Genomic DNA, 26715 nt, shown 5'->3' on the forward strand with positions numbered 1-26715 from the left:
CTATAAACTATAAAACCTAAGTCAGAAACATAACAAAATGCCAAAGTTAATATAGTATAGTAAATAGAAGTATTTCTAGAAGTAATAAGAAAGGTGGATAATGAAGTATTTTTTTTTACATATATCTAAGTTACTAAAATACAATGAATATATTTTGGGCACATGAATAAAGTATAAGTCTATGACATTTGCCAGAGGTAAAGGATCATATATGTTCTCAGAATCCTGATCAGGTATTAACTTCACCGAAATTCAGAATAATTATATCATAAGGAAAGAATAGCTTTTCATTGAGTTCTTCCTAAGCCATCAGAGTGGAAATAACTTTCCCTTTATACATAATCCTGAATACACCTGTACATTTCTTCACTAGTAATAGAACTTTTTTCTGTCTACTGAAAATTATTCATCTTAGAGAGAAGGGTATTATGTGACTAAAAAAATGTGTATTTTTGGTATCACAAACATATTTGTAGAGTGTAACCATTTCACAAAACCATATTTTTGTCCAACTTTCAAATAGTGTTGGAGTGCTTAGCTGGTACAGTCAGATCAGTGACAGCTAAGAAAGGAGCAGGAGAAAGACTGGCTCAATGAAACCACAAAACCAAGCAAGTGGAAAATTGCATTTTGTTGCTATGAATTAGGTATGCTCTTGCTTGAATACGTATGCATATATTTATTTTCTATGTTTATTCATTTAGAATTTTTCACTTCTCTCTCGCTGTAGGTAGCTCCTCACTTAAACAATTTGATACTTTGGTTTCACTCCTTTAAACCCTTGATGTTATTTCTAGAAAAGTAAGGTTTTTATTTTATCTCATTTTCATCATAAATTCTCATTTATAAAGGTACTCACTTGTGAACCACAGTGCATTAGTCACGCTCCAAAATAAAAATTATGTTAGAGTGCTCTGGAATAATTGAAATTGAGCTCCATGTACTGACTCAATTGCATTTGGGGCTGATGTGCACCGTCAGGTAGCAATGTGCAATGGTTTGTACCACTACATAGTATCTGTACGTCTCTGAACACAATAAGGGTGTGCTATAGATTAAGGTGTTTTCCATGGTAGCTACAACTCCATGAATTGCTTTCAGGGATCTGTGAATTAGCTGAAACTGATTTCAAATTTTATTTTATCTACCTACTGTTGCAAGGTAGGGGGGCCACTTGTTCTTCCTGCTACCCAGTTCCCAGCTTACACTGGAAATAACCACACAGAAACTTTATTAATTAAATCACTGCTTGGGCCATTAGCTCTACTTTCTTATTGGCTAATTTTTACATCTTAATTTAAACCATATTAATCTGTGTCATGTGATTTACCAGGTAAAATTCCCAGCGTCTGTCTCCGGTGAATTCATAGCGTCACCCTAACTCTGCCTCCTTTCCCCCAGCATGCAATTTACTTTTCCCTGCCTAAGTTCTGCCCTATCAACAGGCTCAAAGCAGTTTCTTTATTAACCAATGAAAACAACACAAAGAAGAACCTCCTATACCGACCTACAGGTTAATTGAAAGAGGAACTGCTGACTTCATCAGCTTCTTAGAAAAGTTTAAATGCCTGGAAAATATTGATAATTACTTTTAATATCAGAGATATCTGGCTTGGCATTTAGGTGGTTGAGTTAGTGGATTAACAGGACCCCACCTGATGGCACTTGAGATCAGCCTTAAGTACTCTTGGATTTCCTCAAGTAGGCTAAGAATGTCAGCACTTGTTGAGCTGTTACTACGCGTCAGACCTTTATGTCACGTGCTTTTCAGATCCCACTAATTCATAACTACAATTTCTTGACATGATTCTCCTTTACTTCATTTCAAAATAAAACTTTGAGGGTCAGGGAAATTAAGTACTTAGTAATTAGACTTCAACATTTATTGAGGCAATTATCATGTAACATCATCTGTCCCAGTTACATTTCATGGATGACTTCATTTAATCCTCAAACAGTGCTATGAGGAAAATGTTATTCCTTATATGGGAATTAATAAAAACTTAGAAGTTTATGTTGCTTACTCAAATGATCCAGTTATGGGAGAAACAGAACAAAGATGAAATCAAGCAGCACATGAAACAAATTCTAATATCATACCTAATTCATTGTAGAAAATAGCTGAAAATTCACATTACTGAAATACAACTAAAAAAGAGTAATAATAAGAAGTTATATTGATATTCCTCTGCAATAATTTACATCCTGGTAAAGATTAGCAGTAAGAGAAAACTGATTTTTTGGAAGAACTGTAAAAAAAATTAAGACAATTTCTTAATCTGAGAATGGTGTTCAAGAGATTCTTTTTTTTATTTTATTATTATTATTTTTTTAAAGTATTTATTTATTTATTATGTATACAGTATTCTATCTGTGTGTATGCCTGAAGGCCAGAAGAGGGCACCAGACCTCATTACAGATGGTTGTGAGCCACCATGTGGTTGCTGGGAATTGAACTCAGGACCTTTGGAAGAGCAGGCAGTGCTCTTAACCGCTGAGCCATCTCTCCAGCCCCTATTATTATTATTTTTGGTTTTTCGAGACAGGGTTTCTCTGTGGCTTTGGAGCCTGTCCTGGCACTAGCTCTGTAGACCAGGCTGGTCTCAAACTCACAGAGATCCGCCTGCCTCTTATGCTTAGTATTTCAGCACTGAAGAAAAAGGTTTTGAATACAATCCAGTCCAAACACCTTGTGACGTGGAGACTGATCTTTATTGAGACAGTATCCAGCCTCTGTTTGAAGTTTTTGGAGGGGTATAAAACTTTACATCTCAATATTCCCCAGTAGAATATTTTAACATTTACATTAGTCTTATGAATTGGGATAATATAATCCCTGAAGTAGAGAGCCAATTATCCAAACTAGGCAATATAAGACTAAGTTCATTCAGAACAATTCATTGTCTTATACCCATTATCCTTCCTACTAGGTGTTTTCTTTTCTTCCTTGGGCTTACTATACCCTCATTTGTTGTTTTGATTTACAGCAAAATATAACTGAAAAATATCAATATCATAGCCTTTTTCTTTTTATTTATTCTTCTTTAAACAATGCACCACAACTGCAGATTCCCCCATGCCTTTCAGTCTTCCACCTTCTCTTTAACCCTAATCCACCCCTGAGGCCCCCCACACTCAGTCTATCCATAGAAAATAGCAGACTTCACAGGAACATCAACCAGACATGGCACACGAAGATACAATGAGACACAAACCCTCACATAAAGGCTGGTAGTTCAACCCCTCCTTTGAATGTTTTGGGTTATGAATCAAAAGTTATAGACACCCTTGTAGGCACACCTGTAAATTCAGCAGTACAGATGTTGAGATTAGAAGAGTATAAATTTGAGGACAGCCAAGCTACACACAGAGAACTTTTTTCAAAAAACAAAAAACAAACAAAAAAAAACAAACAAACAAAAAAAAAACCGACAACCTACTATCCTTTCTGTACTTAATGCAATATGTTGTAAACAGAGACTGCTTTCTTGTTTTTCTGACGTTCTGACCCAAATACTCAAACAGAAATTATATTAATTACAAAACCGTTTGTTCTGTGAGCTCAGGCTACTTATTAACTCTTACATCTTAGATACATCCTTTCCTATTATTTTATGATTTAGACCAAGGTTATGGTTTGTTATCTCCTGCTTCCTGAGAAGCTACATGGAATTTCCTTGACTATGCCTACTGTTTCTACATATCTCTGTATAGATTTCCTGCCTGGGTTTGCTCTGCTAATTATTGGCCAAAAGAGCTTCATTCACTAAACAATGGTAATAAAACATATTCTCACTCCCCTAGCATCGAAACTAATTAATTAATTTATTGATCATTTACTGGCAACTTCCTCAATTAATAGGCCACCCTTAGCCTATCATATCCCATAAGGAGGCAGGCTGTAGGTTGAAGGTTATGGGCCTAGGTTGGTTTCCCAGTCCCTCCCCTTGAAGTCTTGCCTGGTCACATGAGATGACCAGTTCAGGCTACTTATCCACTATTGCTAGAAATCTTAGCTGGGGTCATCCTTATAGATTCCTGGGAGCTATGTATAGATGTAAGTAGAGAATTCTCAAGAGAGGAATCTCAAATGGCTGAGAAACACTTAAGGAGATATGCAAAAGCCTTAGCCATCAGAGAAATGCATGAAAATCAAAGCTACTCTGAGATGATGTACCTGTCAGAATAGCTGAGAAAAAAAAACCACAAGGACAGGTCATGCTGTAGAGGACATGAAGCACAGGGAGCATTCTTCCAATGCTGGTGGGAATGCAAACTTGTACAGCCACTTTGGAAATCAGTGTGACAATTTCTTAGAAAACTTGGAATCAATATACTACAAATACCACTCTTTGGAATATACCACTCGTTGGAATATACCCAAAGGATGATACCACAAGGACACTTGTTCAAATATATGCATAGTTTTATTTGTAATAGCCAGAATCTGGAGACAATCTAGGTGTCCCTCAACTAAGAAAGGGATAAAAAAATATGTGGTACATTTACACAATGAAGTATTATTCAGTTGTTAAAAAAAAACAAGGGCACCAGGAAATTTGAAGGGAAATGGATGGAACTATTAAGAAAAATCATCCTCAGTGAGGTAACCCAGACTGAGAAAGAGAAACATGATATGAACTCAATTATAAGTGGGTAATACCTATAAAATAAAGCATAATTATGCTACAATCCACAGACCCAGAGAGCCTAGGAAATAAGGAATGTTCATATGAGGGGATGCCTGGATCTTCCTGGTAAGGGGATATAGAAGCAATTTTGTGAGCAGCAATCACATTGGTTGGAGAAGGGGAGAGTTGTGAAAGAAACTACTAGAAGGAGGGGCACTTCAGGGTCAGGGAAAAACCTGCCTTTCTTTCAATAACTTGTCAATTTTCTGTATGCTTCTTGGGCCCGTGAACTATATCAGTCTTTGCCGCAGAATTTTTGCCATTTGAATATCTCAGTTCCTCTGGATGCTGCCTGAGCCTCCTGCAGTGATTCATCAGGATGGTTGTTGGAAAGGCATGCATCGTGATGATATGCTCATCTGTCAGGAAGCCCACAGCACATTCTGACTCAGGTGTCTCCTGTTTACTTAGTTGAAAACCTTTTTTTTTATAAAGAGATAAATATGCTATCCCCTTTTTTTTCACCAATCTGTTGCTTTCTCTAATGTTTTCCTGTGTTCGTAACATCACTCCCTTAGATAGGTGGTACTTGACATATCACAAGTAAACAGAGAAAATGTCAGGACCCCAGCAAGAAACTAAATACAAATTGCTAACGAGAACATATAATTTTAGATATCTAGGAAGGAACTATGAAAAGTGAAAAGCATCTGGTGATTTTAAATCTGCATTTTCAGTCCTGATTGCTTTTGCTTTGATCTTGTGATTTCATAAGCTGTTTCACTTATTTATATTCATTTAAAACTTGAGAATCAGATTTTTTTCTCCTTATTCCTGTTGTGTATTGTAATTCAAGCTTCTAGACAAGTTGTAGTGGAAGACTTATGTGGCTCTGTCTGTGTGCTCTAAATCTCTTCAAAGAGAAGCACTTATTAAGGCACATTTAATGAATAAAAATATCACTAGAAATCTTATCTTTTATATAACATTATATAAGATAAGTTTCAAAGAAAATGCTGCTTTGGGCCATATAATCCAAGTATGTAGCAATTTGTATGCATCTACTTATTTTATCTAAATAACTATAATGACCTTTATGACTACTATCTAAACCAACAAATACAGGGTATAATTATCATGGGCATTTTTCCCTTTGGAAATATCCCTGTACCATTCTTCTTTTCCTTGGTTCGAGTTATACAACTGACATATTTCTCACAATCAGAAATGGCATAATAATTTTCTTTTATTTCTATTTCTGGGACCATCAGTTACCTGGTACCACATTCTTCATTTTGTAGGAATACTGAGAGTCTATTGCCACCATTCACTGTAGCTTCCAAGAAGAACAATCTGTTCCCCAGAATGAACTACCAGCTCTCTGCATTCTGTATTTCCCCCTTATCTATTTCAATCTACCATTTATTATCTAGCAAAAGTCATAGAGGAACCCAGGTACCTAAAACAACTTTCTTGTGATATACTAAAGTAAAACTGATTTTAAAAAGGTGTTCTTATAAACGATGTTATTGAGAGGTGGGGAGGAGAGCAGAGAATAATGTAGAACTCAATAAAAATCAATTATAAAAGATGCTGTTTAACTTCAATAACAAAATTAAGTTTGTTTCTTCATACCCCATGGATGCTATGGTATTATTTCTTCAGATCTGGTTCTTCACTCTTCCCCATTCTTCTGTGTACTAAGCAGACACATGACACAGAAAAAAGAGGAACCTTCAGCCTTCCTTCCTAGATAGAACTTAATCAACCTGTGTGGACTTCATTTCCTAAGTCAACTCTGATGCATGTTTTTAATCTCAATGAAAACAAGGAAGTTCTCTTCTATCTAGAAACTTAAAACTTTCTACATATCATCAGAACGCATTCTGCTTAAGAACAAGCGAAGGAGGAGAACATAAGACAAAATAGGTATCCAAGAGGAAGGCATAACGAAAGCAATCCGGTGTTATTAATGGGAAAACTCTCAGGAATGCAAAACCTGAACTTAAAGTTCCAACAAGAAGCAGGGAAATGACATTTGCATTAAGATGTAAATTGCAGGCAGTGACACTGTTCATTTACGTAAGATGGGTTTATTTTGGGGTAGGGAAATATAAATCAGAGCCTTGTGTTTTCTCTTCCAAAAGTTCATTCCATGGAAATTAAGACTCAGGCTTGTCTCTGATGTCAGAAAAATGCAACTGCCACCTCAATGACTAAATACAAACGTTTGCAGAGTCTAAAGGTGGGTTTGTCTAAGGAGTATAAATTAGTAAAATTAACTTCAGTTCTCTTCAAAAGCCTTTGTTTCAGAATCAATGGAGAGTCTATAGGACACTGAGAAGAATGATATATGATGACATGTCTCTCTGAAGCATAAACTTCATATAAACACTATTATATGCATTAGGCATAGGCTCTATACTTCTGAGATCTAAAGATCAAGAAAAAAAAAAAACCCTGAAATGTCTTTGGAGTTCATGTTCTTTTTCTTGGTACCAATAGATTACACATTTTATCTTTTTCATACAAGGTCATTGAACAGATGGTTTTTTCATAGATTGTATCAATTTAAACAGGAATTCTCATCTAAGAATCCTTTCGCTCAGATTGGCCATTGAGCTCATCTTAGGGTGTTTCTTAATTGCTAAGGATGCAAAAGGGCCATCCCTCTGTGTGCAGGGCCATCCTTCTGTGTGCAGTGCTATCCCTGGTCACATTTCCATGGGCCTTATAGGAATGGTAGCAAAGCAAGCCAGAGAAAGTGATCCAGTAAGTCCAGTTCCTCCTAGGTCTCTGTTTCAGTTCCTACCTCCAGGTTCCTGTCTTGAGTTCTTGCCCTAACGTCCCTCAATCAAAGTCTGTATGCTATAAGACGAAGTAAACCCATAATTCCTTAAGTTGTAATAGGTCATTGTGTTTTTATCTCAGCAACAGAAAGAGAGCTAAGACAATGTTTAATAACTATAGCATTATTAAACTATATCATTGTGATCATTACACAAGGAGACTTCAAAGACCAACCCTAATTCTAAGGTCCTCTGTTTAATACAATAGTTAAAACCTCCTTAAGGAGAAAGTTAGAAGAAAGATTTCTTACCAAACCCTGTCTAAATCTAACTACATAATTCTCCTATTTTCACCAAACCCACTGGAAAGAGATTACAACTGTCCTTATTCACTGAATCACACCCCTTGATGAAGAAAATGCACCTTTCCAATGGCTTTCTGTCTGGACTAAAGTTGACATTTAGGAAAGGACAATTGTTATCTGCTGTTTTGTTGCTGCTGCTATAGCTGTGCTATTATTCATTTTGATACGGGCCTTGCTGTTAATCCTTGTTCACTTGGTGCTCACCATCCTTTCCAACCTGACCTCCTGAGGTCTATGGCTGCTGTATTACTTTAGAAACTTTATTACCTAATAACTTCCAAGCATTTCAAGTAAGAAGAGTGACTCTCACACGCTTTTTGATGTGGGATATTTTGGTCATACTCTGATACTCCTAAGACTGACAAAGATGTTTACTTTGAGTCAGAGGGTGGATCTAGCCACTAGCTGATCAAAACCAACAATAGAGACTTTAGAGGACCAAGGTTATATGTAGAGAGACAGGAAGTTCTGGGGTGGGGTTAGGAAGATTCTTGGCCTTTTCAGATTTAGGAAGAAGAGAGAGAGGAGGTCATCGGATGCTTCTTTGCCATTTTTCTGATGTTTTTACTACAATATCTCACTCCTGAGTTTTTATTGATAAAGAATAATTAGATAAATGCTTCATTTGAGCAATCTAGAAACATTATTAACAAGTCAAAAAACAGTAAACACAAGCTAGTGGGTCACTGAATCTTTTTCCAGAGCATTAAATTGTTGGGATGACTTCTGTCTGCAGTACAGAATTTGTGAATGACTAAATTGTGGTCCATGATTGAGATGTGCACACCTGCACACAAACACACATATACACAGCACCACCACCACCATGTAAATCATTGCTCAAAATGGAGGATGCTTTAAGTGGAAACATGGGGAAAGTATTTCTAACAACAACTGTGAAGTTGACATAAACAAGGACTCTCCCAAGAAGATCGGGCATAGAGTCATCATCAGTGAATAAGGGGTGTGTAAGATACAAGATGTACCATGTCACTGTTGCACAGCCTCTATGTGTGTGACATCTAGAATCCTCCTGAGACACGCCATCTCAAATACATTCAACTGCTGTTCTGAGGGGCATGTCATTGTCCAGGCTGCAGAGTTGTAAAGAAAGCAACTCACATAAGTGTCTCATATACTTGGAATTTTGCTGTTGTTGTTATATCTCTTGTTGACCAAACCTTTCCTAGCGCCTGGAAAGCAGACCTTGTTATTCCTATCTACCTCTTGACATCTGAAATAGTTTTCTCCTTTGAACTGAGGTTTCCTCCCAGATAGACAAAATCGACTATTTGCTTGAGGTTCTGATTCTTTGTGTCACATGAAGAGACAGGCTGCACAACAATGACATCAAGAAACATCTCCATCTACAGAAGGAAATAAACTACCGGCTATGACAGAAGTGCTTGGGATACTTCTGCCATTTTATGAGAATAAATGACAGCGGATAACCGAAGATAGCACAGCTTGGATGAGTGCAGGGGATAAGGCGATGAGGAAGGCCAAAGGGGGAAAAAAGAATGAAAAAAAAAATCACTGGATAGACAGCGTAAAGGAAGACTGTTGAACCTTGAGTATTACAATATCACAAACATCTAGGACTTCCCAGGAGAGGGACAACTGGAAAAACGTCATAAATGGGCTGCCTGTGCATGAGTAAGCATTGCCAGGGCATAAATGGTAATGATAAAGGATGAAAATACCAGACGTTGTCTTCAGGCTCTTGGTTTAAAAACATAGGACAAGCAAACAGAAAGCCACAAATTGGGAAGCTAGCCATCAGATACTAAGTAGCAAGTATTGTTTAAAGTATTTAGTCCACTGTGACTCATTTAATCTGCATAGAGGTAGAGAGGAAGTACCATTTTCATTTCTACTCTACGTCAGCAGCCACAGGCAAAACACCTGCTTTTCCTAAGAACTCTTCTCATAGGACTCCGGGATTCTTCTACCTGCTCTGAATGACTTTCTCCACTAGCTTGTAGTGCCTCACCCCATTTTTTTAAAATAGTATTTTAAGGAGGTCTCTTCATGTGATTCAATAAAACATCCAAACTTGGAAAGCTAAAATAAAGAAGTGGATTCTCTGACTGTGAAGATTGCATAGAAATTGGCTGTAAGATACCATTACATGAGCCATCCCTGCTGACAACATTGGATGAAGCCTGTGTTACCATGGCCACCTAATAACATTGTTTTGTATCTATATCCTTCTATATTTTTAGTTGAAAGCTTAACTTTCAATGCCACATACATTTTCACATTTTGTTTGATGAGACATAGAGTATAGTCTGTCAGTGAGGTTCATAAACAACAAAATCTCTACTCTTTTCTACAAGTATTTGTAAGGGACAGTGTACTGTGAACTATTTTTCTTAAGCATGAATTATTTTATATTTTATTGTACTAATAATTAGATTATAAAAGGAAAACATGTGTTTTAAAAGTAGATTCAATGGATATCAGCTATTTTAATATAATGAACTCAACAAAAATACAAGTAAGCCAAAATAAGATATTGCTTTATGTGTGTATTTTTTAAAAAATAATAAGTCTTCCAGAGACTGGGGAGACAGCGCAAATGATAGACTGCTTGTGTTAAAAACATGAGAATCTGATTCCCAAATCCCACTTAGAAATGCCAAATGTGTGGCACATGCAGGTAATCACAGTGCTGGGGAGGGAAAGACAGAGCTCTGAGGCTCACTAATCAGCTAGTCTGCCTAATTGGTGAGCTCCAGCCCGGTAAGAAACTTTGTCTCAAAGGAGGTAACTAACATTTCTGACTATGACACCCAAGGTGTCTTATAGCTTTAAACATGTGTACACATAAAAACCCACACTCATGTAACATATAGTGTTATAAGTACATAGAGATTTTCTTACTGTAATTATGGCTAATTGTCCTTTTTCAGAACTTTTTTAGAAACAAATAATTATTCATAATCTTAGTCTACAATATAAAAGAAAGATGGTTAATTCTAAAGTTATAAGAAAAAGTTAAAAATAAGTGAAATAGCACCCAAACAAAGATATATACTAGTTCACCGAGATATATCAACTTTACGAAATGTTTAAAAGAAAGAGAAAGTGATGTTTTAGTGGGCACAGATGTTTGACATGGAATTTTGTATTAAAAGAGAGATAGGGAATATTTTAAATACCAAAGCCAAACAAGTGTATTATCCAAAATTATTGGAGTTTAAAAAAACACTATTTATGCCTAGATAATGAATATAAAAGGTACTGAAGTCCTTATTTTAATACCTTAATTAATTTTCCTTTTTAAAATGCCTTCTTAGCAAGGGAAAAATATTAGGTATTTTACCCTCACATATAGTTTTACAGTTTTACCCTGAAGAGTTATAGCCAAGGAGATCATAGCTTCAGGCTTCGTGGTGATTAATTTCAAACTGAACTGGAGGACACAAATAACCTTCAACTTTTATCAGTGAATAACTCCCAGAGACATCCATCTCCCTACCAAAAATCCATCTTCCAGCAGGACAGCAGCAGACTTTTCTGACATCCTTCAAAACACACAAATGCACCAGATGTCAAGACTTGAGAATCTGCCTGAAAAACATGTTTGTTAAATCACTCCCTCCACATCAACACCTATTACAAATTTCATTGATGCTCAAGAACAATATTTCTACTTAACTTGGCTTCTTTCTGAATTTCATTGTAAGATCTAAAAATGACTATTGGGTATATAAGGATTATACTACTACCAATATGATTTAAAATAATTATTATTTTAGTTTGCATAGTTTTTAAGAAGATAAAACCAATCAATCACTATCCTGGTGACCAAGAAAACATGTATAAGAAATGCTTCTGGGAAAACTTTATTTTAACAATTAGTGTCCACTGTGTAATGTACAAAACTGATAAAAAACAGAAGAAACATGCCACAAAAGTATAATTCTAATAAAAACTACTTTATTTTCATTCTCATGTTTTGTTTAGATTGAAGATAAATCAGTATAGAGAAAGATAAGGGTAGCACTCCACCCAATTTTAGTCTCTAGCCTTGACATGCTTACACATCCATGTGCATGTACTTGAACACACAGATATATAACATGCACACACACACACACACACACACAGTACAATAAAAAAGAAAGCCCAACCACAATGAATCTTTGGTTCTAAGAAATTCTTAGTTCTGCATGAGCATCCACTGCTGGTCATGTAATCACTATCTGTATGTCCAGAGCCTAATGTTTGAAAGCTGGATTGTCATAAGATACTGCGGTTCCATTTCTAATATTTCACACTGTGCTCACTGTTTTCCCCAAGAGTTGCTAGTTCAGTGAGGAGAAATAAAAACACCTTCTTCCTCAGCATCTCAAGAAAGGCAGTCATTTGATTGGCACTCCAGGTAGAATGCTAATCAAGACAACAGTAACCATGGAAATGAGTGCCATAGAAACCCATTAGAGACCCATTGTATGCTACTGCATGCGTGTCTATCAGAAAGCAATTTACATATGTATCACTCTATTAGAAGACTTTTTGCCATAAAATTAAGTGCAATGTTTATGGACGATTTGACCTAAATAGCTAGTAAGCAATCAGAATAAAAAGCTCATGATAAATCAATACTTATGATGTAACAAGAATAAGAACTTTCTTTACATGTTTAACACAAGCTTGTAAGCTTTATTAACAAGAACATTCACTTAGTCCTGTCTATTAGCTTTATTGCTCCATTGATTGAGAAACTATAACCAAACCTTGTTGAGACTTTATAATCAAATAAAACATAATGACAGATGAATCACATAGTATGTAGGCAGGATGGGTGTTGACTACATTTTAAGGACTGTAGCAAGTGCATATAATCAATAAATGGACAGTATCTAGTGTTGATTGGATGTCATGGAGCTATAGACATTATCTCTAGAACATAAGCCACACAGAAAAACACAAATATTCGTAGAGATGATGATTTGAGTAACATAGCATATTTAATGTGGTAAGGTGCATTGGGGTTGGACTAGAATGGTGAACGTACAGAAGACTATACAGGAGAAAAGAAAAGCATTTGAGTACAGTAAGAAGAAAGTCCACAGACAGTTAACAGACTGGGACAGAGTTATTTAATAATAATAAAAAAGATTAATGAGAAAATCTTAGACTGTGTACTTAAGGAAAGTAGGGGAATTAAAAAGATTAGAAATCTAATGTGCTTATTAATAAGACTCAGAGGGGAAAACCAAAGTATAGGAAAATAGGAGCAACCTTGTCAGGAAGAAAGAAATGAAATTAAAACAATACTGAAAATCCTCTTTACAAATATTACTTTAACAGAGGATTATAAAATAAATATTGGATGATATAAAACATTGTCAAGACATAGGAAGCAGGTTGCTGGGGCATCGCCAGGGTGAACACAGTCAGTAGAGCCACTTCAAATCTGGGCAATTCAGTATCACTGGGCTTTGTCCAAGTTCACTCCTGATTGCATACTTTGGCAAAACTGGCATACAAATACAATGTAATCTGAATGGGAAACAAAAATCATGCAGGAGCAAAAGTAGTGAAATGTGGTAGGAAAACTCTTTGGACAGTCTATCTACAATTGATGTAGCTCCTATAAATCATACACACACACACACACACACACACACACACACACGTGCACTTGAATGTTTGGTATAATCAAAATTATGTAAATTTAACATCTTACATTAAAATTATATTCTATTTTAATGTTAAATGTGCATTATTGCATTTTTTGAGATTATGATGTAATTTTTCCTTTCCCTTTTCTTCCTCCAACCCCTGCCATTATGACTCTCACTCTCTTTCAAATTCATGGCCACATTTTCTTTAACTGTTATCATCTGTGTGAGCAAGATAATGTGTCTACGTCTGTGTGTCTGTGTCTTTTTGTGTATTCTTAAATAAAAAAATAATAATGGCTGCCACGGCATGACCTAAACAATGAAGACACCAATAAACATGTTAACTTGGACAGGAGAAAGCCCATGAGGCCTGTGTGCTACACAAAGAACCAAAGACAACTGCTGAGAGGAGAAGAAATAGTCTTCCTCAGGGAAGCAGATACTGCTCAGTTATGTAACACCAAATGGCAGCTCTCGAAACATATTCATACAAATAGCAGTATATGGACTATTATTTTTTTTCATTTTTAAGGTTGAATTTACCTTGAATTTATACGTGTGGGATATATCTATGCATGTGTATGGGCACTTGTGTGAGTGTCCTCAGAGACTGTAGAAGGATGCCAGAACCCTTGGCTGTGTGAGCTGCCTGATGTGGTGCTCTGAAGCAAACTCCAGTTCTCTGCCAACCCAGCAAGCATTGCTACTGCTGAGTCACTTCTCCAGCTCTTTATTTTTTTGATGCTTATCTTATCCTGCATTTACAAGCTCAAACACATATTTCTGAGATGCAACTTTATTTTAAGACTCTGTCCTTGTGGTGTAGCTCAGAGTGTAGCTCTTGCCGACGTGTGTATAAATGTGGAATGATTAAATCAAGTTAATTAACAAATGTATCACTGAATATCTAGTATTTTTGTGATAAGAGCATCTGAAATTAATATTTTTAGAAACCTAAAATGTAGATGAAAATATTAACTGTATTGTCCTCTCTAATATATCTCAACACATACTCATTTTATCTAATTTAACTTTGCATCCCTCACCCAACACACCTCCACAGTCACTCTCACTCCCTCCTACGCTGGTGGTCGCCACTATTCTGCTGTGAGTTTCAGTGGATTCCGTTTATAAGATGGGATTGCATTGCACTGAGTACAATGCCTTTCATGCTTACTATGTCCTCAAAATACAGAAACTTCCTTTGGAAATCTGAATAAGGACGGGGGCTGTAGCTCAGTGGTTAACATTCTTGGCTGGTGTGCAAGGACTGGGCTGAAGACCTAGCACCCTGTAAAACTGCCATGGTGTAGCAAGCCTCTAACCTCAGGACCTGAGAGGTAAATAAGAAGGATCAAAAGTTCAATACACATCTCATATACATTTTCAGGAGTAGTATTTCTAAATAATATGGTATGATAATATTTAGATTGCTGACCAAACTCTGTATTTGTATAATATTTGTAATAAACTACTTTTTGACAATAGTGATTTTCCTAGAATCTCCCCTCATCTCTTCTAAAGATTCTTAACTATTTACAAACTGTATATAATGCTCAAACATACATTCCTATCCCAAGATGGTCAGAAAACATGGAAGGAGACAACACAGAGGAAAAGGGGGGAATTGAAATAGATTTAAAATTCCCAGAAAAAATAAACCTTAGTGATTACACACAAGAAATGAAATGGGCTATCAACCATGGAATACATACTACCCAACCTAGACTCTGCAAATAGACAAGCCTGCCAGCCTCCATGTTTTCTTACATGTAGTTACTAGTCTATGCACAAGGAATCATCGCTGACTTGATCTATTTCCTTTTACTTTTTTTTTTTTTTAACAAGCCCTTTGTAAAATGACTTGAGTCTCCAAGATTATCTACCGAACTGAAAATAGAGAACTTTGAATATTTTTTTTTTCGCGAGTATAGGGCAGAAATTCCAGCAAGGTTTAGATCAAATGCCACTGAGGAGCAAACACTCAAAGGCGGAAGATGCTGAGAATGGCAAACTCAAACGGAGGAGAATACAAATTGTCCAAGTTCCTCTTGACAGTGTAGGGAAAGGAGATTGGCACGGTGGGGAGGAAAGTGAGCGAGCCGACCTATAGCTCCAGCATACTTCCACATGCACATTAGTTCACACTGAACACCCCTGCCTTCTGAGAAAGCATGCAGTTTTTAAAATATGTGTCTCACGCTGCTGCACTTCGCTAGATTTAAGTCACAGGAGAGGTTTTCATCAGTCTTCTCTCCTGCAAGGGGCTATGTAAGAGAAGAAAACTAGCTGCCCAAGTTACCGTCATGTATTTTCTCAGATAGAAATCAGATAGAGATTGCTGAAATAGGACTGGATAGGAAAGGGTAGTATAAAGGGTACTATTGCTTTCTTTATGCCTTCACAGGGCAACCATTCTATTAAATATATTTTTATTTCAATTACTGTTTTCCTGTATGGGATCTCTGAATGAATTTTGGAATAAGATTAATGAAAACAGCAGACAACTGGGAATATGCCAGTTGAAAGCCAGGGATCTCCTAGTCTGCTCTGCCTTCACGATGACCAAAGGACCCATGACTGGTCAAAGAAATGATGATCAATACCCAATGATCAGGTGATTGATTCTTGTGTGAAGTTTGACTCTGTGGCTCCATGAAGCTGAGGGGGTACTGCAGTAGAAAGAGGTTCTGGGTTTCTCTCATGACACTCTGGGTATCAGATTTTCCTCTTTATGTCTTAGATCAGAGGAATGAGAATGTTAGTATCACCAATAACATTAATCAAATTGCCTTCAGAATGTTCTATTTTTAATATAAGCAGGTCATGACATTCTGCTTTCAAGTTCAGTCTCTAGCTTGCAACCTGCTTAACCCCAAAGTGTTTTATGAGCTATGTCTCTTCCCCTTTGTACCATACTCTGGTCTGTTGTCCAAAAATTTCACCCTTTACTTGAACCCAAAAATAATGCCCCTGTTTATAACTTTCAGAGTCCATCATCATAATTAATTGTTCATGCTGCCATCCAATGTCTATGGTAGAAATTTAATGTTTACCTTCTAGATCTTAAGAGGTCCAAGCATTTAGGGAGCTTGGAAAATATTGTGTCCATGCTTGGACAAGGAGCACTGATTGGAAATCACAATAATGAAGAATTTAGCATTTAGTGTTATTTTGTGTGAGGAAGAGGGAGACACACTTGTATGAGAGAGAGAGAGAGAGAGAGAGAGAGAGAGAGAGAGAGAGAGAGAGAGAGAGAGAGAGATATGGAACAGTAAGATTGTATGTTCATGGGGAAAAGAGTTTGATTAATTTATATTCTAGCAAGTGACCAAAAAGACTTCAGTGCTAAAAACTACTTGAAGGCCAGCTTTTCATTTAATTGGAAATAGAAATGTTTTTTCTTATGTAATGCATCCTGACAACAGTAAGTCCTCCCTCTACTCATAGTACCAACTTACTTCCATTTCCATCTGGATCCATCCTCTTTCTGATTCTCATTAGAAAACAACCATGCTTTTAAGGCATAATAATAAAATTTAATAAGAAAAAAACAAAATCTAGCATGAAGGCAGATGATTAAAAGAAATCCCACACTAGCTTAGAATTGAGTATAATAGAGGGTTATTTATTTAGGGGAAGACTCACAGATTAGAGTCCTCTGCTTGAACAGGGAACAGCAACTGAATCCCGCACCTGGAAGAGAGGCCAAACACATACTTTACATCCACAATTATAGTCTGAGAAGCCATGCCCAAGTGGGCGGGTAACTAAAGACTACTGGGGGTAGAAATTCCTACAGCACTAGCACATAAGAATGGTACAAAACAAATAGACAGAAAGAAAAGTGGCAAAAAAAAAAAAAAAAACTCAAGAAACATAGTTGTAAAGAGGCACTTGTAATCATACTCAGGATTCTCATTTACGGCTGAATGTCCCACAGTTTCTTATCATAATGTGTGACTGTGGGTCTCTGGATTTGTTCCCATTCTGCTGCAGGAAGAAGCTATAATAATGAATAAGCAAGGCTCTGATCTATGAGAAGAGCAGAATGTCATTTGAAGTTGTTTCATTCCTACTTTTTTGTTATTTGTCTTTAGAACAGCAGTATTTGTTTTTACCTTAGGTACCTGGGGTGTCTAATCTCAGGTTCTTGATCACCCAAACAATATCAGGTATAAGGTACATATCAAAAAGTAGGTTTTAAGTCAAATCGGATATTAGTTGTTTACTCCCACATAACTCATTTCATCTTATGATTAGCATTTCTATGCACTTCTCAAACATTTTTCTAACATTTCTCACCAAAGTTTTTTTTTTTCCTTCAACTGATTTGAGCTGTGAGTTGCTTTTATTCCTGGAATTAACTTAGAGGGGCTTCCAACATTGATGAACAGTCTCTAGGCATGTTTTATGAAGCCTGACTGTTGGGTAGGTATGAAGTCAAATATCATACCAAAATATGGTTTTAATTAGTGCCCTTCATGTGAGTTGTTTAGAAATGCTTGTGTATACCACTAAATATTTTATTAACATTTCATGGAAGCTAGAGAAATACTTTTAGGACTGCTTGTCACTCTTCCAGAGGAACCAAGTTTACTTCCCAAGCCCAGATTGTGAGGCTTACAATGTCCTTTAATTTTAATTTAGAAATCCAACTCTCTCTTCTGCCTTCATGTCCAACTTCACATGTTTGCATACATACAAATAAAAACAGAATTAAAAATATGATAAACCTTTAACAGCTTATGAATTTTATTTGATTAGTTTAACACATTCAGAGAGAGAGAGAGAGAGAGAGAGAGAGAGATCATTTTCTACCTAAAGAGCTTCTTCACCTCTAGCTTGGACATAAAATTGACTATGAAACCTAGAGGTCCCCAATCTGGTTTCCTTAGGTTTATGACATAGAAGCTGGAATTTTGTAATAAGGAGGCTGCTTGTTCGTTTCTGGATGCTCAGCCCTGAAATAATTACACAGAAATTGTATTAATTAAATCATTGCTTGGCCCATTAGTTCTAACTTCTTATTGGCTCTTAAATATGAATTTAACCCATTTCTATTAATCTGTATATAGCCATGTGGCTGTGGCTTACTGGGTAAAGTTCCCAGCGTCTGTCTTGCAGCTCCATGGCTTCTCTCTGACTCCATCCTTTTTCTCCCAGAATACAGCCTAGCTTTCTCCACCTAGTTCTGTTCTTTTGCCCTATCACAGGCTAAGGTAGTTTCTTTATTCATTAACCAATAAAAGCAACACATAGACAGAAGGCCCTCCCACACCAGAATCTACTACAGAGCTGATGTAGTAAAATTAACTTAACTCTTAAAATAACTTGACTGAAAGAAGCAGTCATAAAATGAGTGCCTTAGGCATTTTATCTGTGCATTGAGTCTTTGCCATCTCATCTGCAGCACTTATTAGCATATAGCACGGATGTGAAACATTTGCTACAAACCCTGCAGCTCAGGTGATTGGGATGCTGACACATTCACAACCGGGATAGCAAATGAAGCCTGTTTCTCCTGATGCAGACAAGAGAAACAAGAAAAGTTTATAACACTTTATCTCATTTAATAAATCTAAAATAAAATATTTGTTAAATCACTACATTTTGCAAGATTGAGGAAGTGCTGCTTTCATAATTGACTCATATTATAAATTCAAATTCAGAGCCAATACCCTGTTTCCAATAAATACAGACAAAAATTTAACAAAGATAAACCATTTCTAAAATACAACTTTAAAATCAAAATGAAATTAAGATTAATTAATGATACTACATTATAAAAACTTTGGAAATTATAGAAAAATTTTGAATTCTAGGAAATAGATCTTGTTTGGCATTTGCTATTTTTAATTTAACTTAAAAATATATATCTATAAGCTTCTATTTATCAAATGTATTGCTATAAATTCCCCCTTTTCTCATTTTCTTTGTTATTTTTTTGTGGGGACAGAGTTTTCTTGGGGAGACATGATACAAACATGTCTACTCAATGCAGGAAAAGAACCTACTATAGAGCGGAATAACCATTGCATCATAGTTAGACTTGACTGACCAATAATTTTTACTGGGTTATAATAGAAGCACAGCTGAGTGATTACTTCCAAGAACAGAAGTGACCCAAAGCAACTGCATCTGGGAAAAGTCAACTCCAACATGAATGATGACTTAGAACACCTGCGTCCCTGGAACTCTCTACACAATTTGCAAGCAAACTGATAGGTCCTAGAAATCCCTCACAGCAAGACTGGCCAGAGTCTCTGCTTACATTGGTATGTTCTTGCTATAAATTTGGTAGGGATATTGGAGAATCTTTCAAGTTTCTACTTTTCCTGACATGATGGTGTGGGAAGTCCTCTTGTTTATGTGTTGTTTTTATTGATTAATGAACAATGAATAAAGCTGTTTTGGCATATAGCAGGGCAGAATAGAGTAAGGCAGTAATTCCAAGCAGACAGAAGAGAAAAGAAGGCAGAATCAAAGAGATGCCATGTGGCTGCCAAAGGACAGGGATACCAAAGAACCTTATTGGTAAACCATGAACCTCGTGGTGATGCATAAATTAATAGAAATGGGTTTAATTTAAGATGTAAGAGCTAGTTCATAAGAAGTCTAAGCTACTGGTCAAGCAGTGTTGTAATTAAGACAGCTTATCTCTGATTATTTCGGGTCTGGGCAGCTGGGAAACGAACGAGCAGCCTGTGCCTACTATATGATATTTCTTTATCTACTGCATATCTTAAGCTTCTCTCTCACTCCCACTAGAAATCTTGAAATTTTGTAAAACAAGAAGATATTCTTAGTATTCACTACTCCTTGGAGTTATCCAGTGAGAGCTGGATTTTCTACCTGTAGCAGTGAAAAGAGGCATTTGACTTCCCCCACCATTGTCATAACTAGAGTCATAATTTAAATGTTGATACCAGAATACTGGAATCATTTACAAATGATGAAATGTGGCATTAAGAATTAATAAAAATATACACCAACTAATCTATTTCTGTTATATTCACTATTCTAAATAGAAATTCCAGATGCAAGAAGATAGCACAGTAACATGGGCTGTTCTAGTAGAACTTGAAGCTATTAGTCCAGTTAGTCACCCAGCGTAAACACACACACATACACAAAAATAAGGGTGAGTGTGGCTAAATTAGCTAATTTTTTGCGTCAATTTAACAATGCTTTTGTGAGGATTCAGGGGTGTTTTCCTTTAGATTTTACTGCAAAGATGTCCTTTCAAGCCATTAACACCTGTAAGAGGTTGACTTTAAATGATTATCCTCTATAATCTATACATCAGAGTTCTCTGGAAAAATGAGTGGAGTTGAATGAAAAAGAATGAAGCAAGCCTTTAGTTTGTTTGTTTTCCACTGCATAGAATTTATTCATAAATATTTCACTTTTGGACTCAAAAGTATAACAATCACTCTTATCTTAACCTTCAGCCTGCCAGCTTGTCTTACTTATTTAAGGCTTACCACCTACAGGAACTTTAGAATAACATCAGCCAATTTCTTAATATAAATATCTACCTGCCTATGTCCCATCTTTCATCTATGTATCTACCTGACATCTATTACCTGAGTTCATCTTCTATGAAGATACTGAGTAAGATGATCACAGTATCATGAAAGAAAATGGGTATCAACCCAGTTATAATTAATCACAAAATTAAATTAGGCTCCACTGTTTCTTATAGAGTGATTCCTCATTTGTGACCAAATCATTTTATGGAAAGACATTTCTATCAGAACCTTCACATATAAGTGGTCATTAAGAAAGGTCATTGTCCCCTTGAAAGCTGATGTTATGCTAATACAGGCAACACTACGTAATTCCTAGCAAGATTATGATAATTTGATTCTTTTGAATATTTTTCTCTGTCTCCTAGAGTACAGTCATGTGTATATTACTTGATACCCACCTGGAGTAATTGCATATTGAACAAGGAATGGATACTTGATTCATGGTCTAGTTACTGAGGATCTGATGGTCAGATTTTAAGTTGAGTTCTCTTCTGTCAGTCTTCTTATAAATGAAGCAATTCCTAGGTTCAGAGAAAAAGGAGACATGAATAAAACAAACACGAACTATGGAGCAAAGGAAACTGTTCTTTTTCCAGAAAGACCAAGAGAAACTATGCTCTTCAAACTAACTCAGTCAATGATAACCAGATTCAATTCGTAAAGTTTTCAGGAAATAGATCAATAGGGTTAGACTAAATTCCCACCCTTTACATCTTCCTTTAACTTCATTTTCTTCTTATTTGCAAGCTTAACTGAGTGGCTTATTCACAAAAGCTTTGAGAAAAACAGACAACTGGCTTCTCCTTTATGAAATCAACCATTGGTGTCTGTCTGCGTAGTCTTAAACAATCTAGATAGAAGAAGCTGGGGTCTGCTTTTCAGTCAGTGACACTGCAGAAATCACATCTGCACTTTACCTACTGGAATTAATGATTACTCACACAAAGAATTCGGAGTATTCCAAAATAAAGGTCTGCATTTCTATGGATTATTTTGTTTAGGAACAAAACAAAAAAGTATCACAAATTAAATTGTACAATTTCCACAACTGGTCATATCCTGAAGTCTATAAAAAATACACAAAACTAAAAAATAATTTAAAACAATTAATGTGGTAAATTTATTCAGTAAAACCTAGCATGATTTGTAATTAAACATGTTAGTATTTTAGATAAGTTTTATGTGAAGTATAATAGAAAATCTTAGCCAACCAAAAAAGAACCTTTCCCATCTGCACAGTGAGCACTAAGTAGTGCTCACTGAGTAAGTATAAGGTCATACCCTGCCACTGTGGAGACTCAGGTTTATGAGATCTAAAGTCAATACCCCAAGCAATTACTCAGCTTATCTGTTGCTTCAGTTTAATCAAGAGACTGTTTGTATAGTCTATCTGACAGTGACCCAGACTTCCACTAAATAGAAATTTGGGTCAAGAATAATCTTTTCTGTCCCTGATATAAGGTTTTCTTTTATCACAAAAGTTCAGAAACTTGACTCTGCTCAGAAAAATGTTACATCTCAGGAGTGGTAGTAAAAAGGTGTTATTAAAGCATACCATGCAGAACCAATGCATAAAACAGGCAAAAAAATATAACTATCCATTTTATTGATCAGCCACACAAGTACCATGGTGCACTGATTATGAAAAAATTAAAGCTGAGTGATTTTCATTAGTTCACTATATTTCAGCTATATATGAAAAACATTCAAGGAACCAATCGGTCTTGACTATTACTACATAGTATTTGCCATGATGCTTGAACTAGAACACATTGCTTGCATGTTACAGGCCCTAGGTTTGATCCCCAGTACTGCCAAGTATAACTAGTAGTAATAATATTAAATTCATTTAGCATCTTATATATTTAATTGATCAAAAAATATAAATCTCTTTTAAATGAGTCATAAATGTTTCTCCAATTTATATGTCAAATTTAATCATTAGGTGTGGTAGTTTGGCTGAGAAGGGTTGTCATAAACTCATGGAGCTGGATACTTAGCCCTGAGTTTGTGGACCTGTTAGGGAAGAATTATGTTGTATGGCCTTGTTGAAGGAGGTGTGTCACTGGGGACAGGCTTTAAGTGCCAGGAGCTATGTTACTTCTTTAGGGACAAGGCCTGCAAATAACAAAAACAAATTTTCCTTGTGGCAAGGCCCTGGAGAATCTGACCAATTTGGTAAGGCCAATGGATAGTTCATTGCATAATGCTGGGCCTGACCCCAAGAGCAACCCGCTCACCTTGCTTTCACTATGCAAGTCTTACCGGCAGTCGCTTTTAGTTTCACATTCTCAGTCAGGGATAAAATAGATATTACAAAAGGAAAACTTCCCCTGATGACTCCCTCTGGGTGAGCCAGAGGGGGTGTAGTTAAAAATATACAGTGGATCTGGTTTAGCCCACTTACCCTTTGATGTTTCAAGAGTGACCATAAATACAGACTTCTTTAGAACAAGCTGTGGTTTTCTAATGCACCTTGTGACTAGCCTGAAAGAGTCACAGTTTGGTACTACTACAAATTTGCATAATTTATCTGGAAAGAATGATTTGAACCAGAAGAGTCTAGGAGAAATGAAAATAAATAATGATGTCAAGAGTTAATGGGAACAGTCTAGGAACAGGGAATGAAACGGAATCCTAGAAACCCACAATGCCCTCATTACTGTTAGCCGTGCCAGGGCTGTAGGAAGTGGGGAGGAGAAGGATATGAGAGCAAGGGAGAAGCATTGCCAACTATTAAGAGTAAGTTTCCAAGGGGCTGGAGAGATGGCTCAGAGGTTAAGAGCGTTGCCTGCTCTTCCAAAGGTCCTGAGTTCAATTCCCAGCAACCACATGGTGGCTCACAACCATCTGTAATGGAGTCTTCTGGCTTGCAGGCATACACACAGACAGAATATTGTGTACATAATAAATAATAAAATATTTAAAAAAAAGAGTAAGTTTCCAAGTTATGTTGCCTGTAGGATAAGCAGGGAAAAACCTGGAAGAGATAGGGTAGTAGAGAATAAAGAATTAATTGATTAAGCCTTGGCTGGTGAGTTGATTGTGAGAACTTAGATTTTACCAGAGGTAAACATTAACAATCAGAGACAAAACTCTCACTTTGCATTATGCTGTTATTGCAGACGCTGCCAACTGGGCACACTGTTCTACATGTAAGTGTGCCTAGTTAGAAAACTTCCTTTGTCGCTTGCAATACTGTTTGTGCTTTTAACAATAGAGCTATGAATCAAGAAGATAATGGTTACCAGTGGGAAAACTGGGGTACAGAAGGGGAATAAGGAAAAGGGACAAGCTGGAAACTATTGTAACCATTATTAGAAACCTAAGGAAACAAATTTAATTGTAAAACTGTTCATTCAAAGTATTGAAACTATAGATAAAAACAGCCCAGGCTACCTGGGGTCACTTATTTGAAACAGGTAGTCATAGTTTCTTCCCTGTGTCAGCTTCACATACCTGTCCCAGGCCAGGAGATCTGTTGGGAGCAAGGTTCCCTGCATGTAAGGTTTCAGAAGTTTCCAACCATCCCTAGTGCACTCTGCCTTCTGTTTGCTGTTTGAGTTTTTACCTTTGGTTCTTGCTCACTGTCTCCTGCTACCTCCACTCCAACATCATTGGCTCTAGCTGACTGTAATCATAGACCTAAATAAACCCTTTGTTCTGTTTTCTTAATAACAGTATTCTGCCGAAGCAATAAAAAGTAACTAAGATAAAAGCAATATTTACATTGGCTGAGAAAGTAGTTCTGGAAACATTTCTGAATGTATAGCCTTAGATACTTGTCCATTTTTTTTTTAAAAAATCCCAGGTTGTTGTTCTTTGCACTTAAATTGGACATTTACACAACACAATATACTGAACCACAACTTATTCTTTATAAACTCATCTTTAGTTATTAATTTATTCAGTATACGACAATACAGAATCAAGTATATCTCCTGAAACTGTATTATTTCAATCAAATATAAATATTCTTATCAGTCCTAAGTACAGCATCAATATAAAAAGTCTCATCTCAATTGCAATGTACTGTGGTTAAGTGAAGGGTAATTTTGTGTACAAACGTGCTACACAAACCTGTCCAGTGTGTTTGTTCTTAGCACAGAGAACCAATAGTTTACTCACCCCCTAAAAATCATTCATTAATTGGAAAGGAGATTAGAGCATTACTAACATAATACTTTCTTTTCTTATTTTTTTTGAAATTAAATTATAATTACATCATTCTTTCCTTCACTTTCCTCCCTCCAAACCTTCCCATGTAACATACTTCCTCTATCAAATCCATGGCCTCTCTCTCTCTGCTCCTAAATATATAAACACTACCAATAAAAATAGAAAAATAAAATAAAAAAATAAAAAATAAAAATAAGTAATGATATATCATCCAGCCCCTTTGTGATACATCTACAGTACAACTCCTGTACCTAAGGCATCAGGGATCATAGCAGAAGAGGAGGTAGAAATACTGTAAAGTGAGAGGAAAATAAAGTTTGCTGTGAAACTGCATCTCCTAGAGTGTCATGAAGTTACATGACATTTTCTCTGACCAAGGGCAAGGAAAAAATCATATGAGAAAGGGATTGTCATCATCTGTGCAGGTTAGTTACAGGACGCGCCTCAGGGAACTATGCAACAAGGATCGTAAAGAGCACAGAGTGGAGACATCATGAAGCTTGTCAATCCTCCAGTTCCGTTGTGTTTATCTTTGTTCGTTCTCCACTTTGCATTTTGTTTTTGGAGTTCAAACATCATTTGGGGGTTTTCAGGTCGTATTGCAGCAGCTCTTAGCAACATGAATGATGTAAAAGAAGGGATTTAACTGCCAGGGCTGACCATTCCTAAACTAGCCACGGGAAAGCAAGGATTTCTGAACCCACTTCAGCCCTTTCCTAGTCAGCTCACGAACTGTCGTCTCCGAGGGCTGTACCTCACTTTCTGAAAGCTCTCCCACTAGCACATGCAGCGCTGCGGCAGTCTGCTGCTCTCCACCGCAGGCACGCATTTCCTTGCTGAGTGCCTGCCTCTCCTCCTAGTTTGTAATGGAAGAACATTCACCTGGCTCGTCTTGTTTACTGCTACATTGCAAAGCCTGGCATACACTAGGGGCCTAGAGCAGCTCTTGAGTGAATGAAAAGGTTACCCTTGCTGGACAATCTCAATGTCTCTAAAGGTCTTCCATATTCAATTAGAAAATGAAGTCATCTTGTATAGAATAGATGTTCTGTGACACATAAATAAAGACCCCAGCCCTGTCTCTTAATTAGTGAGAAATGCAGAAAGCTCTGGGAAAGAAGGGAGGCTGTACTGCCAATCAGGGCTCATGCATGCTTGCATTAATCTGATGACCTGTTATATGGAGGCTGGCAGGCGTGATAGGAGGGCAACAGCAGAAGTCAAAGCGACAGGCGGCCTATGTAACCCACTGCATAAAGCCACCTTTTCTCAAATGCTCCCTTCAGTTATCAGGTGAGCTTCACATAGCATACTCTTAAAAAAAAAAAAAAACACCAAAGCTATGAAAAATAGCCCCTCTTTGTGCCACAGAAAGGGGCTACATTCTTGTGTCTTTGGAATCCTCTCTAGAAATGTCTTTATGGAGTGGTGAAGGAGAATGCCCTCATATTCCATCAGTGCTCTCTTTCTGGATCTTTGATACGCACTGTGGTTGTGTGGCGTTACACTTGTAATATATTGCTTATTTTCTGTAATTAATAGTATGGGATAAAACAGCAATATCTAAAGAACAAAGA

General features: G+C 36.7%; 1 protein-coding gene across 1 annotated transcript in view; it reads right to left on the reverse strand.

Moving 5' to 3' along the window:
* The window catches only part of Stpg2 (sperm tail PG-rich repeat containing 2), a 1012587-nt gene that overhangs the window by 288021 nt on the left and 697851 nt on the right, over positions 1 to 26715 (reverse strand). The window contains exons 16-17 of the mRNA XM_050121746.1: positions 21358 to 21480; positions 17073 to 17120 (exon numbers count right to left, since the gene is read on the reverse strand). The gene's annotated coding sequence lies outside the window, so the exon portion shown is untranslated. The remainder of the gene's footprint in view (positions 1 to 17072; positions 17121 to 21357; positions 21481 to 26715) is intronic.

This window comes from Alexandromys fortis, unplaced genomic scaffold, assembly GCF_014885135.2.
Source record: "Alexandromys fortis isolate MF-2015 unplaced genomic scaffold, M_Fortis_MF-2015_v1.1 scaffold_196, whole genome shotgun sequence".
In the NCBI taxonomy this organism is placed as follows: Eukaryota; Metazoa; Chordata; class Mammalia; order Rodentia; family Cricetidae; genus Alexandromys; species Alexandromys fortis.